We start from the raw sequence: 13,252 nt of genomic DNA on the forward strand, positions 1-13,252 counted from the left end.
ACCCTGACATGTTCTAAACACATGTTGTATCGAGTACAGTGTTTTATTTTAGTCTTGATCACTTATTTAGTGTTCTAAACACTTCAGTCAATGTTCCGATAACATGATAAAGTTAACGGCATAGAGTGCAGTGTTCGATTCTAGTCTTGTTATGTTTCTTTTGTGATTTGCAAGTCTAAACATGCATAATGACGTCATCACTGCAGCACGTGCTTACTCTAGCTATCCCGATGCAGGTTTAAACTTGTTCGATAGAGCTATGCCTTGACATAAGAGGAGGCCTTAACAGATTATGTATAGCCGCTATTGTTTAAAGATAGCTGCTGTTAAGAAAAAGTACGTCGAATTTTTCAAATTACTCGCCACCACATTTCAAAGGTATGAGGTTTAGTGCTGTAAAGATACCTGCACGATGGCAAGCTAGCTTTCTTCATCAGAGCAGCCACCATCTTGTGTGAGCACCTCTAGGCCGTATCATAAGGAGCTGTGTATAGTCACCGTCTTGTCGCTGCTACCTTGCGCAAGCACCCCTAGGGAGTCTCATAAGAGCAGCAGCCATCTTGTGCAAGCGCTCTTAAGCTGTCCCATAAGAAGCTATGTATAGCCGCCATCTTGTAGAATTAGATAGTTGCCAATGCCAAAGGGCCTAAGTAGGAATCGAACCGTCGATCTCACCATTGGACTATGTTTTTCTTATGCTATCATGTTCTTGATACTGCAAACCTTGGTATTAGGTGGAAAAATGTTGTCCGTTTTGCTCTACGATGCACCGTTTTCGAGATATTTAACATTTTGCATTTAAGCCCCAAATTTAATGAATAGAACCTGCACGGCACGTTATACTCTCTACCATAACTAGACCTGATCATGTTATGAAGACTTGCTTCAATACAAGCTAAAACAGAGCGAATGCCAAAGGGCCTAAGTAGGAACCGAACCGTTGATCTCATCATTAGACTATGTTTTTCTTATTCTATCATGTTCCTCATACTGCGAACCGAGGTATTGGGCAGAACAATGTTGTCCGTTTTGCTCTACGATGCACCGTTTTCGAGATATTTAACATTTTGCATTTAAGCCCTAAATTTAATGAATCGAACTAGCATGACACATTAGCCTCTAAGCTAGCTTTCTTCATAAGAGCAGCAGCCATCTTGCGCAAGCATCCTTAAGGTGTCTCATAAGAAGTCGTGTATAGCCGCCATCTTGCGTCCGCCATCTTGCGCAAGCATCCTTAGGGCGTCTCTAGCCATCTTGTACAAGGACTCTTAAGCCGCCTCATAAGAGCAACCGCCATCTTGCGCAAGCATCCCTAGGGAGTCTCATAAGGAGCCTTGTATAACGGCCATCTTGAGCAAGCATCCCAAAGAAGTTTCATAAGAACCTATGTATAGCAGCCATCTTGCATAAACACCTTTAAGGAGTCATGTATAGCCACTACCTTATGCAATTAGCGTCGAGAGATGGCTGCTGTAGAATTTTTCTTTTTGAATTATCAGCCACCATATTTCAAAGGTATGTACCTAAAGTGTGTAGCACTGAGGTTTGCGATGTAAGATGGCGGATGACAGCTGACAAAAAGCGCGTGAGTTTGTTTGCTAAACAAGAGCACGTGGAATTTTTTAATTTGCCGCCACCACATTTCAAAGGTATCTAGCTAAAGATAGCAGCACGGGGCTCTCTTGATTAAAGATGGCGGATGACAGCTAACAGAACTTTTCAAATTGCCCGCTACTACATGTCATAAAGAGGGCAGTGTGGTGCTCTGTGGATTAAAGATGGCGGATGACAGCTGACGAAATTGCCCGCATGATAGCAGCACAGTGCTCTATTGATTAAAGATGGCGGATGACAGTTGTCAAAACAGCACGTGGCTTTGTTTCGAAACAAGAGACATAGATATTTTCAAGTTGTCGCCACCACATTTCAAAGGTATCTAGCTAAAGATGACAGCACGGGGCTCTCTTGATTAAAGATGGCGGATGACAGCTAACAGAACTTTTCAAATGGCCCGCTAGTACATGTCATAAAGAGGGCAGCACGGTGCTCTGTGGATTAAAGTTGGCGGATGACAGCTGACGAAATTGCCCTATGATAGCAGCACAGTACTCTATTGATTAAGGATGGCGGATGACAGCTGTCAAAACAGCACGTGGCTTTGTTTCCAAACAAGAGACATAGAATTTTTCAAATTGCCGCCATCACATTTCAAAGGTATCTAGCTAACGAGTGCAGCACTGAGGTTTGTAATGCAAGATGGCGGATGACAGCTGTCAGAAAAAAGCACGTGAGTTTGTTTCCAAACAAGAGCACGTGGAACTTGCCACCGCCACGAAGAGGGCAGCACGGTGCTCTCTTGATTAAAGATGGCTGCTGTCTCGCGGAATTGCCTGCCACCACATTTCAGTGGTATCTAGCTAATGAGGGCAGCACTCTGCTCAAAGATTGCTGCTGTCAAAAAGCATTTTTCAAATTATCCGCCACCACATTTCAAAGGTAAGTAGCTAAAGACGACAGCACTATGCTCTATAGATTAAAGATGGCGGATGCCAGCTGTCAAAAAATCACGTGTATTTGTTTACCGATTCAAATCTCGCGGTAGTGAGGTTAAGTTGGTAGCACTAAGGTTTAGGCCCGCCAAGATGGCAGAACTGCCGATGACAGGTGACGAATTTGCAGCTACTGCGATAAACAGGGCAGCACGGTGCTCTCTTGATTAAGGATGGCGGATGACAGCTGTCAAAAAGCACGTGGATTTGTTTACAGATTCAAATCTCGCGCTAGTGAGGTTAAGTTGGTACCACTAAGGTTTAGGTCCGTCAAGATGGCTGCACTGAGGTTTGCGATACGTTGTTGTCTGTCAAAAAGCACGTGGCTGTCAAAAAACACGTGGATTTGTTTACAAATTCAAATCTCGCACTTGTGAGTTTAATTTGGTACCACTGAGGTTTAGGCCCGTCAAGGTGGCAGTACTGCTGTTAGCGATGCGTTGTTGTCGACGATAGCTGTCCAAAAGCACGTGGCTTTGTTTACCAATTCAAATTTCCCGCGGGTGGTGGAGCCGGCCTCTAGGAAGGCCTCTGTCTGCGGTGGTGGTGGAGGAGGCCTCTGGGAGGCCTCTGGCTGTGGTGGTGGTGGAGGAGGCCTCTAGGAGCCGGTGGTGGTGGTGGCGCCCGAATCTGCCTATTATACTACTAACAGTTCCGGAAAAGCATTGATTTGATACTAACACGAAAGTAATTGAGCTATACTAGCGACATTTGCTGTTTTAGAATGCTGGTGATTTGCTTTTCACAACCTACTTGCTTGACATGGGATACTTTTTGGAATTTGTTCTGAAGTTGGCGCACCTGTGATGCTGATCAGCTGGTTACAAGTTTGTGTTGGCGCCGAAACTTCTTTCGTGCATCCGTAACACGTGAACATACACATTTTTGAAGCTGACAGGTAATTACTGTTACTATTTCTAAGATACATGGGCATATATCCATAGCTAAATTTTGGGGTTAATGAACGTTATCAATCATTCTATGTTATGATGTCATTTTCTTTTACTTTAAGTGGCGAAAAGGGACAACGTGGTTCGGAACTACAAAAGTGACCCTAGAGGAGGTCGCCTTAAACCTATTGTGCAGGAAGACCTGGAAAATAGTCTACAGGCTATGAGAAGAGTGATGTCACTCTGAACTGCTGCACAAAAGTTTCAAATGTAGAAATGTGCTTTGCAAACGTACAGTACAATGAAATGAAATGGCGTATGGCTTTTAGTGCCTGGATGTGTCCGAAGACTTCGGCTCGCCAGGTGCAGGTCTTTTGATTGGACTCCCGTAGGCGACCTGCGCGTCGTGATGAGGATAAAATGTTGATGAAGACGACATATACACGCAGTCCCTGTGCCAGGGGAATTAACCAATTATGGTTAAAATTCCCGACCCTGCCTCGAATCCAATTCGGGACCTCTGTGACCAAAGGCCAGCACGCTAACCATTTATCCATGGAGCCGGACACAGTACAATGTCTCCTGTGGAATTTCAAAACAGAAGAAACAAAGTTGGCCAAACAGTTCTTGACAAACTATGTGATATAAAGATTGTGCAAATAGTTGTTGCTTATTCAGAATGGGGTTATCCGTTAACTACCTTTGATCTGCGGTGTTTTGTGATGTATCGTTTGGACAGGGAAGGAAACGTAATGAAACGATTCAAGAATAATCTTCCAGGCCCAGATTGGGTTCAGACATTCATAAATAGACACAAAGTTATACTTGCCCCTCCAATATATCAAAATATATCACAGAACAGGGCTAGTGCGACACCGCAAGAGATTAAATGTTATTTTGAAGAGCTAGATCTTACTATTGACGGAGTTCCCCCACAGAGCACAGTGATGATAACAGTGAAAGCGATCATGATTACAACACTGGACAGACAGAAGCTCATGTACGTAGTACAGTCATTAAGTTCTTAAGTGGTTAACGGCCAACGGCGACTATTTTGAGGGTGGATGTGGTTCTTTGTAGGTGTACGCCGTGTATTGCGGCATCGTGTGCAACATACAGAGTCGTGTGGGTGCCTATCTTCCAGGCGTCAAATCTCAGAACTTAATGACTGTACTACGTATAAATGGAGTAATTAGGACCTAGTTCATCACACCCCTTCGTATGTAATGTATGCCAGAAACTTACCTGGAAACTTGCGTTCTTTTAATGTCGGTGCCCCTGCATCTGTAACATTACAATTGTTATTAGACTAGGAGACATTGGTGATCAATAATATTAAAAATAAAAGACTAATCCGAGCATGTATAGTTATAAAGTTAAAATAAGAAATCACGTAAAGCCGTTTGGACGATGGCCGGCGATAGGGTTCTCCTGCCTTCCCCCATTTCAATGATGATTATTATGATAAAAATAAGTAAGGCCAGGCCACTTAGTTCCCGCTCCTAGCCTTATCCCTTCTCAACGTCGCCGAACATCTATCTGAGTTCGTGTAACATTCAACCACTATAACAATAATAATAATAATAATAATAATAATAATAATAATAATAATAATAATAATAATAATAATAATAATAATTAAAGAAACCCCTGGTAGTCAAGGACTTTAGTCGCCAAAAGATAATTGAGACGTAGATTTGAAGTGGTGCAAGGCGTTCGATGGTTTGACTTTATGACGTTCCTGTTGTTGCTGTTCCAAGTTGCAGTAAAACGTTAAACTTTTCTCTATTATTGTCTTCATTCTTTCCATCACCCAATTTTGCGTTCATTCGTTCATTCATTCATTCCATGTTTTCCGTTCATTATTTTTTCTTGAGATGTTAGTAGGAATCCTGAACCAGCTCTTTCGGGGTAAGGTAGCCGGTCCATTTACTTATCCCATACATTGCCGTGTTACCCATTTTCTTTTCACTGGATAAATTTTGAAGCAACCCTTAGTCTAGCAACACCAATTTTTTTATTCATTTCCTTGTCCAGAAATGTTGATTTACTGACATGTTTTCATTCCCTACCCTGAAGAGGTAGAAGGTTAGGCCTTCTCTCTGGCCAGTGAAAAATTTTTCGAGTGCGTGCATGCAGTGATTATTCAATTATTTAAAAATATTAGTTGTGGAGTGTTAGTTTCTGGAAACGCATAGGTTTCAGAGGGTTTATTCATCACCGTGTTTTTTAAAAGATGCGAGTAATATTATGTTGCAGATAATATGTAATTCCGGGATATTGCTTCGTTTTATAATATATTCTATATATTACATGTAATAGAATTCTGTTTCCACTACTGATTTCCTGTTGCCATGGGGTACTTTAAAATTGATTTCCATTTGGGGATCTTGATAGTTACTAAAAGTGTATACTTGACGTTATTTTTCTCTCTTACAGGATGCTTTATAAAAACTAGGAAATGATTTCAATTTCAGGAAATAATTTGACAGTTAAGAAATATAGACATTTACCGGTAGTTTATATCTTTGAACGTACATCCAGTGTTAATTCTGGGAGCATGAAAATGCCTTGTGACTTCATGCGGTAAAAATATCTGGCGTGTAGCTAAAATGAGTGAGAATCCATACATATGCTGTACGAAATTATGTGATGCAGAATATTCCTCATCGTATCCCACAAGGCTCCAGAGACGAGTTCAAGTCACGTAATGCTCTTCAGCTTAGTCCACTCAGGGCACATTTCCATAAAATTGATCGCTGCCTCTCTAAACTAAAAGGGGCATTTTCTGCCCTTCCAGTCTAGAGCAGCATCGACCTCTACGGATTATCATCACGAGCGACACAAATTGGATTAAACCACTAGATCACAGCAGTCTCAACTCACACCGTCACACTCTCTAGTCGTTTAAAGTGTACTCCATGGATATAACAAATGGTCCGTTGAGTTACACTCGTTCCGAAGTATGAAGGTACGGAACTCACACAAGGATCTAATGTAGGTGTTATAGATCCGGTTTCTTCATCTTTACTCGACCTTAGTGGTACAGTCAGTCATTCGTTGCCCTGTTTCCAAGTTGTAAGGGTGTAAAAGAGAAGGCGTATAAGTCACTGGTAAGACCCTAATTAGAGCATGGTTCCACTGTGCGGGACCCACACCAGGATTGCTTGATTCTAGAACCGGAAAACATCCAAAGGAATGAAGCAAGATTTGTTCTGGGTAATATTATACTAAAAAGTTGTGTTACGAAAATGTTGCTGAGAAGTCTTGGGAGTAAGGAGACGAACTGCTCGACTAAGTGGTATGTTCCGAGCTGTCAGCGAAGAGATGACGTGGAATTACATTAGTAGACGAATAATCTTAAATGGAGTTTTTAAAAGCAGCAAAGAACATAATGGTGGAATTCGAGAGGACAAAATTCGCGTATAGGAAGAGGAATTAGGGATTTTAATAATATTTACTAAGGAATGTGTTTGATAAATTTCCAAATTCTCTGAAATCATTGAAAACAGACTAAGTAAACAAGTGATAGGCAATGTGCCACCTGGGCGACAGCTCAAAATGCAGATCAGTGGTGACTGAATGATTGGTAACAATTTCGCTTCCAGCTGAGATTGATAGTCTTTATGTTGTTTAATTGCGACATCACTTTGTCGTAGGCTGCAGACACGTTGAAGAACATTTGCGGGATAAAATCCCGGCATCTCGGCGTCTTTGTGAATAATATTAACAGTCTGTTGTACTCGTCATTGACAGGTTACTTGTTGTTCAATATACCAGTAATACCATCTAGTGGACACACATCGGTTAACAACACTCAGTTACTGTTAATCAGTTTCTGCTGAGACCATAGAATGGCTAGAAAATTTAGATCTAACTCTTTGAACCCTTTTGCTTGCATGATTGTTTTCAGTATTATAATGTGTATATCTTGTAGTTATGTATATAATAGTTTGTGCTTACTGTTCTTGTATATTTAATCTTCGTATTGTTTTGTGTACGTTACCATACCCTAATAATAATAATAGTGTGTTTGGGCATTGCAAGCCAGCACATTCTGTTTTCTTTCTAATCGGCATTATTAGAGAGTCCCACCCCACTTTATAATTCCTTTCACTCTTCAATTTCTGAGCGCTCATTTCTTCACTTGTTTGATAGCCATCTTCATTATCTTCTTGATTTGAAGTGGCAAATGATCACGTGGTTCTGCATCTTACAAGGATAATCACGACTATAACCACCACAGCCCCATGCCGATTTAAGAGTACTGTACACTATTTCCGTACCAGCGAAGCTGTACTTACATAAAATATTGAACATTAAACTTAAAGTAAGTTTTGTTTGAAACGTTTCGGAAGAAATCTGACAGTTTTCAAAATAACAGCAATCAATCATTTCAGCCTCCTTCGAATTTCATACTGCCAATTAGCCCAGAATCTAAGACAACAAAGAAAACATTAACAACACACGACATTACTGCGCCGACGGAACTTGATATACCAAACGATCACTGCACAGCCGGAAGGCCTGTAGATTACGAGGTGTCGCCTGGTCAGCGTAACGTATCCTCTCAGCCATTATTCTTTGCTTTCTTGACCGGTGCTGCTAGCTCACCGTCACATGATTCCTCACTTGTCCTCACGTAGGGTGCGTGAACCTCGAACCATCCCTAAGTTTCAGATGAAAATCCCTGACCTGGCCGGGAACCGAACCCGGCACCCCCGTGTAAGGGACAGACTTGCTACTCCTAGACCATGGAGCCGGCTGTCTAAGACAAAAAAGTTGTAAAATATTGGATATGCTGAGTTTCATAAAAGTATACCCTATTATTTCCCATGATACATACATACATACATACATACTGCACCCATATCCCGAATTGATACGATATGGATGATTTTATTCAATATCTGATAGCAAACCTAGCCAGCGCAGCGAAGTTCACTTAGGCGTGCCGTGGCACTTTCATTGTAAATTCTTGGGATGGAGCCTAAATCCCAGTGAGTAACGTTAAAGCACGTAGCAGGATGCTTCAAACCAATAATAATTTTGTTAGGATCCTTCTAATAAAACTCAAGAAGCCGACAGCCAGATATTTCTGTTGCTGTGTTCTCACGGGAAACCGGATGTCGAGAGCCATAAAGGCACTCCTACTTTTGAGCAAAGCAAGAACTGAAGACAGAGAAAGGAAATTTGCAATGAAGGACAGAATGATACCAGCCACCCCCTGGTCGCAAATTGTTTACTCCATCCGGAAACGTGTCAGAAACCCCCAGGCAAAGTTTAGCCAATCGCAACGCTTTAAATTACTCATTCGACACCAGCGCCTCAAATAATTCAGTGAATCTTAGATGTGTGGAGATTGTTAAGGCAGAAAGAGTATGATACAGACAGCGGGATAAAATATCATATTTTCTGTGCAGTTTCTGTTGTTAATCATAAGTGTTATACTTTTATTTGAGAAAGTGCCTAGCTGTAACGCACATGCCGCGCTGTGAATCACGTGTTGCCATCATACACCAACCTACAGTGCGTTCTGGATAGAAGATAATGCTACCCACGCCTATCAATTAAATAAGAACTCTAAGATCTATATCTGAGGTAACGATCATCAGCGTGCAAGCTATAATATTGTGAGTTCAGAAATACCTGTGGTAAAAATGTACAACTTTTGACATAAAAATTATTTCTGCTAAGGAAATCTACCCCCATAGCGGGGGGATACCAAGTACACAAAACCCCTGCTGGTAGAAAAGCGAGCCCAGTGGTAGCCATGCGCCCCTAATAGAAACCCGACTACCGCGTTCATTCTCAGTGTTTCGCATGTTTTCAGAGTGTGCAGACTATCCTCAGTGTGTCGTCTATTTTCAGCGTGTTACGCATCACTACTCGATCCACCGGGATTGACCCGACATGGGGGGGGGGGGTTATGAGGGTGGGGTGAGGATAGAAAACGGGATGGTTCAAACTCCGAAGAGGACCAGATTAGGCGTACTCAGTGGGCACCAGTCGTGTCAGGTATAGTTTTACGGATCTCGCCGTGACAAGACACGAGTTGATGTTCCACTGAGCACTAGACAAATTTGCTGTGATGTGTTGGGTGGCTTGGCTGGATGTGTGTCTGGCTGAAGAGCTGGTGGGAATATGGCAGACCGCAGAATCTTGGCTCCCAGAGTATATCTGGGAAGTCGGACCGCGCAGAGAACGTGGATCATCATCATCATTCCGTGTCCGGTCAGCATTTCCAAAATGTAGCGACTCCGATGGCCTTGTTGTTCGCCTCGATCAGGTCCTGTGTAGTGCAGGGATGTTATAGTAGGGGACAGATGAGCAGGTGGTTCGGATCTTGTGTTATACCACACTCGCAGGATGCGTCTCCATCAGCTGGAAGTATGGCCCATTTTTGCATGTTGGTCTTGCAAAGAGGTACGCCCACCCTAAGACGATTAAGTGATCTCCAAATAGGGTAGGGCAGGTCATTTCCTGGAGCTAGCTCTTCCTTTGCAGGAGTATCAGGCGGCAGCACGCTCTTCCACCTGATGATGCGGTTAGACTCAGCTGTTCCTACCAGTGGTTGAGTCCTGGTGATGAAGCTCTTTCTCGACTTCAGTCGACAGACTACAGCCTGGTGATCATGCAGTGGGTGGCGAGAATCATTAGTCTGCTTTGTCCTCTCTGCATCAGCAGCAACAGCCCTTCTGATAGCGGGGGGAGATATTCCAACAATCGGGTAGAGTTTGTCAACTGGGGTTGGCTTCAGACATCCCGACAAGATACGTACAGTCTCGTTGATTGCAATGTCAACCTCCTTGGTGTGAGTGGATGCACTCCACACAGGTGAAGCGTACTCTGCAGCGGACACACACAAAGCAAGAGCAGAGGTTCTCAGGACGTGAGGGCTTGCTCCCCAGGTGGTGGCTGTGAGCTTTCTCAAAAGATTGTTCCGTGAACTAACTTTCAGCCTGGTGTTGTGGCAATGTTTCTTGAAGGACAGTGTTCGGTCAAGAGTAACACCTAGGTACACAGGTGTTGGACAATGTTCTAGTCGTTTGCCTTGCCATATAATGTCCAGTTCACGCCGAGCTTCTCTATTCCTTAAGTGAAATGCGCACACCTGAGTCTTGTTGGGATTTGGCTTTAGATGATTGCCTACATAGTAAGAGCCAAGAGTATCTAGTGCAGAAGTCAACTTTTCCTCCACCTCTTCAAAAGTCTTTCCTTGGGCAGCCACTGCAGTATCGTCGGCATAGATCAAAAGCCTGGTATGTTCCATTATGGGCTGATCATTAGTGTAAATGTTAAAGAGCACAGGGGCTAGCACACTGCCTTGAGGTAAACCGTTCTTTTGTACGCGCCATCTGCTCTTCTTACCATGGAGAGAGACTTGGAATCTTCTATTCTGCAGGAGAATGCCAATAACAGATGTTAGTTGATAATCATTAGTGAGCTGGTAAATTTTCCTCATTAACTTCCAGTGGTTGATGGTTTCATAGGCAGCTGTTAAGTCAACAAAGGCAACTCCAGTTACCTTACGCTGTTCGAAACCATCCTCGATGTGTTGAGTAAGGTTCAGGATTTGACTGCAGCATGACTTTCCAGGTCGAAAACCAGCTTGTTGAGGAATGAACTTTCCTTCGAGGATGCCACTAATTCGGTAAAGGATAAGGCGCTCGAAGATCTTGAAACAATGACATAACAATGATACTGGGCGAAAGTTTTTAGGATCGTTTGGCTCCTTACCAGGCTTAAGTAGTGCAACCACTCGAGCTTTCCTCTTCGATGATTGGTCGACTGGCTGGGGCGAGCAGGAGCTCGCGGCGACTGCTGAGTTGGGCTGGGCTCGCGGCGAGAGCGAGTGCGAGTAGGCAAGCTGGAGCTTGGCGGGCGATGACTGCTTGGTTGGCGGACGGCGGCGGTGAGCTGGCAGGTTGACAGGGTGCAAGCTCAGTCTTGGCTGACGTCTGCTCTGTTCAGGCGCTGGCTGAATGAATGAATAGCCACTATTATCAGAGGTCCCGAAGGACCAATGATGGTTATAGCCCATCGACCAGTTAAAGGCCTTGAGTGCTATTTCTTAGTTAAGGTGGTAGTGACATGATGGATGTGTGGAGTGGAACTGTGTGGGGGATCGAACTGACCAGAATATGGCCTGAGGAGGGTGCCCTGCTAGGGCGGCGGTTGGGGAGTGACGTTGGATCTCTAGTTAGAAGAGGCCAACGGAAAGGGGGAGCGACATCAGGTGGGTGGTCATCCATCCAATAGGTGACCACGCCCAATGTTGCTGTCATAAAATAGTAGTGGGATTTTTCCTAATTGTTAGGAGGAAGGTTAGGGCAGTCTGTGTGGGTGATGGTGTAACACGGGGAGAGGAGTTAAACATCTTGGTGCAGGGTGCTGCTTGAGCAGTGGGGATTAGTTGATAATTAACTGGCGACTTGGCATGGTCTGGTTGATGGACATAAGTAACTGGATAAGGAGCAGGTTGAGCAGGGTGGGGCTGTCGAGACTTGGTAAGGCGGGGGTGTGGGTGGGAGTGAGTGCTGGGTTTGAATTGTTAACTGTGCGGAAGAAAGGCTGAGGGGCTGTGGAGGGGTGTGTGTGTAAGTGTTGTGAGTGTTTGTGGTGTGCTTGAATTGCCTGCTTTATGTAGGGGCAGCCAGGGTAGGAGGCAGCGTGACTGCCTTCGCAGTTAGCGCACCTCACCTGTGCTTTAGGTATCGTGCAGACAGTGTGGCGGTGAGCGCCACCACATCTGTTGCACCTAGTAGCCTCTGTGCATGAAGCCGCAGAGTGGCCCAATTGCAGGCAATTGTAGCACTGTGTAATGAGTGTGGAGGGGCGATGGCGTGTAGGTGTACTGTGAGTGTTAGGTGTTGGTAGGGGTTTTAACCGGGTGGCAGGTTTGTTACGCCTGCTCCCAGTTTGAGTGTACTTGTTTAGAGTTACCTTATCCGGTTGTGAGATTAATGGGGTCTCGCTTCCGGACTCGGTAGATGGTGAGGAGTCGGTGACCTTAGCCGGTTGTGAGGCTAATGAGGTCTCACTTCCGGGTTCGGCTCCGGACTCAGTAGGTGGTGGGGAGTCAGTGACCTTGGCCGGTTGTGAGGCTAATGGGGTCTCACTTCCGGGTTTGGTATGTGGTGTAGTGTTGGTGAGTGTTGATGTGTGATGGTCAGGAGGGATGGTGATATCAGACTGAGAGGGTCTGGAGATCTTGGGAGGGAGGCGGGAGAACATTGTTTGAGTGCTCGTATCCACAGATAAGGCTTCAAGATGGCAAGTGCATGGAAGCAGCTTGTGGTGAGCAAGCTGCTCCCAAAGAGCTTGAAAACTGTCCTCATTGTCCGTAAATATAATTACGTAGCCGTTCTCTAGTTCCTGCATCAGTTGGATGTGCTTGGAGATGGAAGAAGTAGCTGTGGATACGAGCTGGCGGAATTTGCTGGTAGAGAGGAAATCCGGCATGGGTGGGATGATCAGCGGTAGAAGTTTGGTATCAAGATCCTGAGCACATTGGAAAAGAGGTTTACGGTAGGGGTCTTTGCTGGATTTCTTGGGCTTAGGTGAGTCGGTAACTGGGGGGGACTGGGTAGCTGATGATTTACGCGAGGATAATTCGGAGTCAGTGATGTATAGTGAGAAGGACGGGTCCAGGATAATAGGACGCGCCTTAGCGGTTGAGGAAGGGTTCATGACTGTAGTTGTCAGGGTCCCAGCTACTCAATCCACCGGGATTGACCTGACAGGTGGGGGGTAGAAGGGGGGAGAGGTAAGGATGGAGCACAGGGTGGGTCAAACTCCGAAGAGGACCAG

At 44.4% G+C, this 13,252-nt stretch overlaps 1 protein-coding gene across 6 annotated transcripts in view; it reads right to left on the bottom strand.

Annotated features, from left to right (window-relative positions):
- Positions 1–13,252, bottom strand: part of LOC136863154 (uncharacterized) — a 989,332-nt gene that overhangs the window by 613,945 nt on the left and 362,135 nt on the right. For 4 of the 6 annotated variants that reach the window (XM_068225867.1, XM_068225869.1, XM_068225868.1 and 1 more), the window contains one exon: positions 4,685–4,723. The exons of the other annotated variants lie outside the window; for them this stretch is intronic. The gene's annotated coding sequence lies outside the window, so the exon portion shown is untranslated. The remainder of the gene's footprint in view (positions 1–4,684; positions 4,724–13,252) is intronic. 6 annotated transcript variants of the gene reach the window in all.

This window comes from Anabrus simplex, chromosome 2 (genome assembly GCF_040414725.1).
Source record: "Anabrus simplex isolate iqAnaSimp1 chromosome 2, ASM4041472v1, whole genome shotgun sequence".
NCBI lineage: Eukaryota > Metazoa > Arthropoda > Insecta > Orthoptera > Tettigoniidae > Anabrus > Anabrus simplex.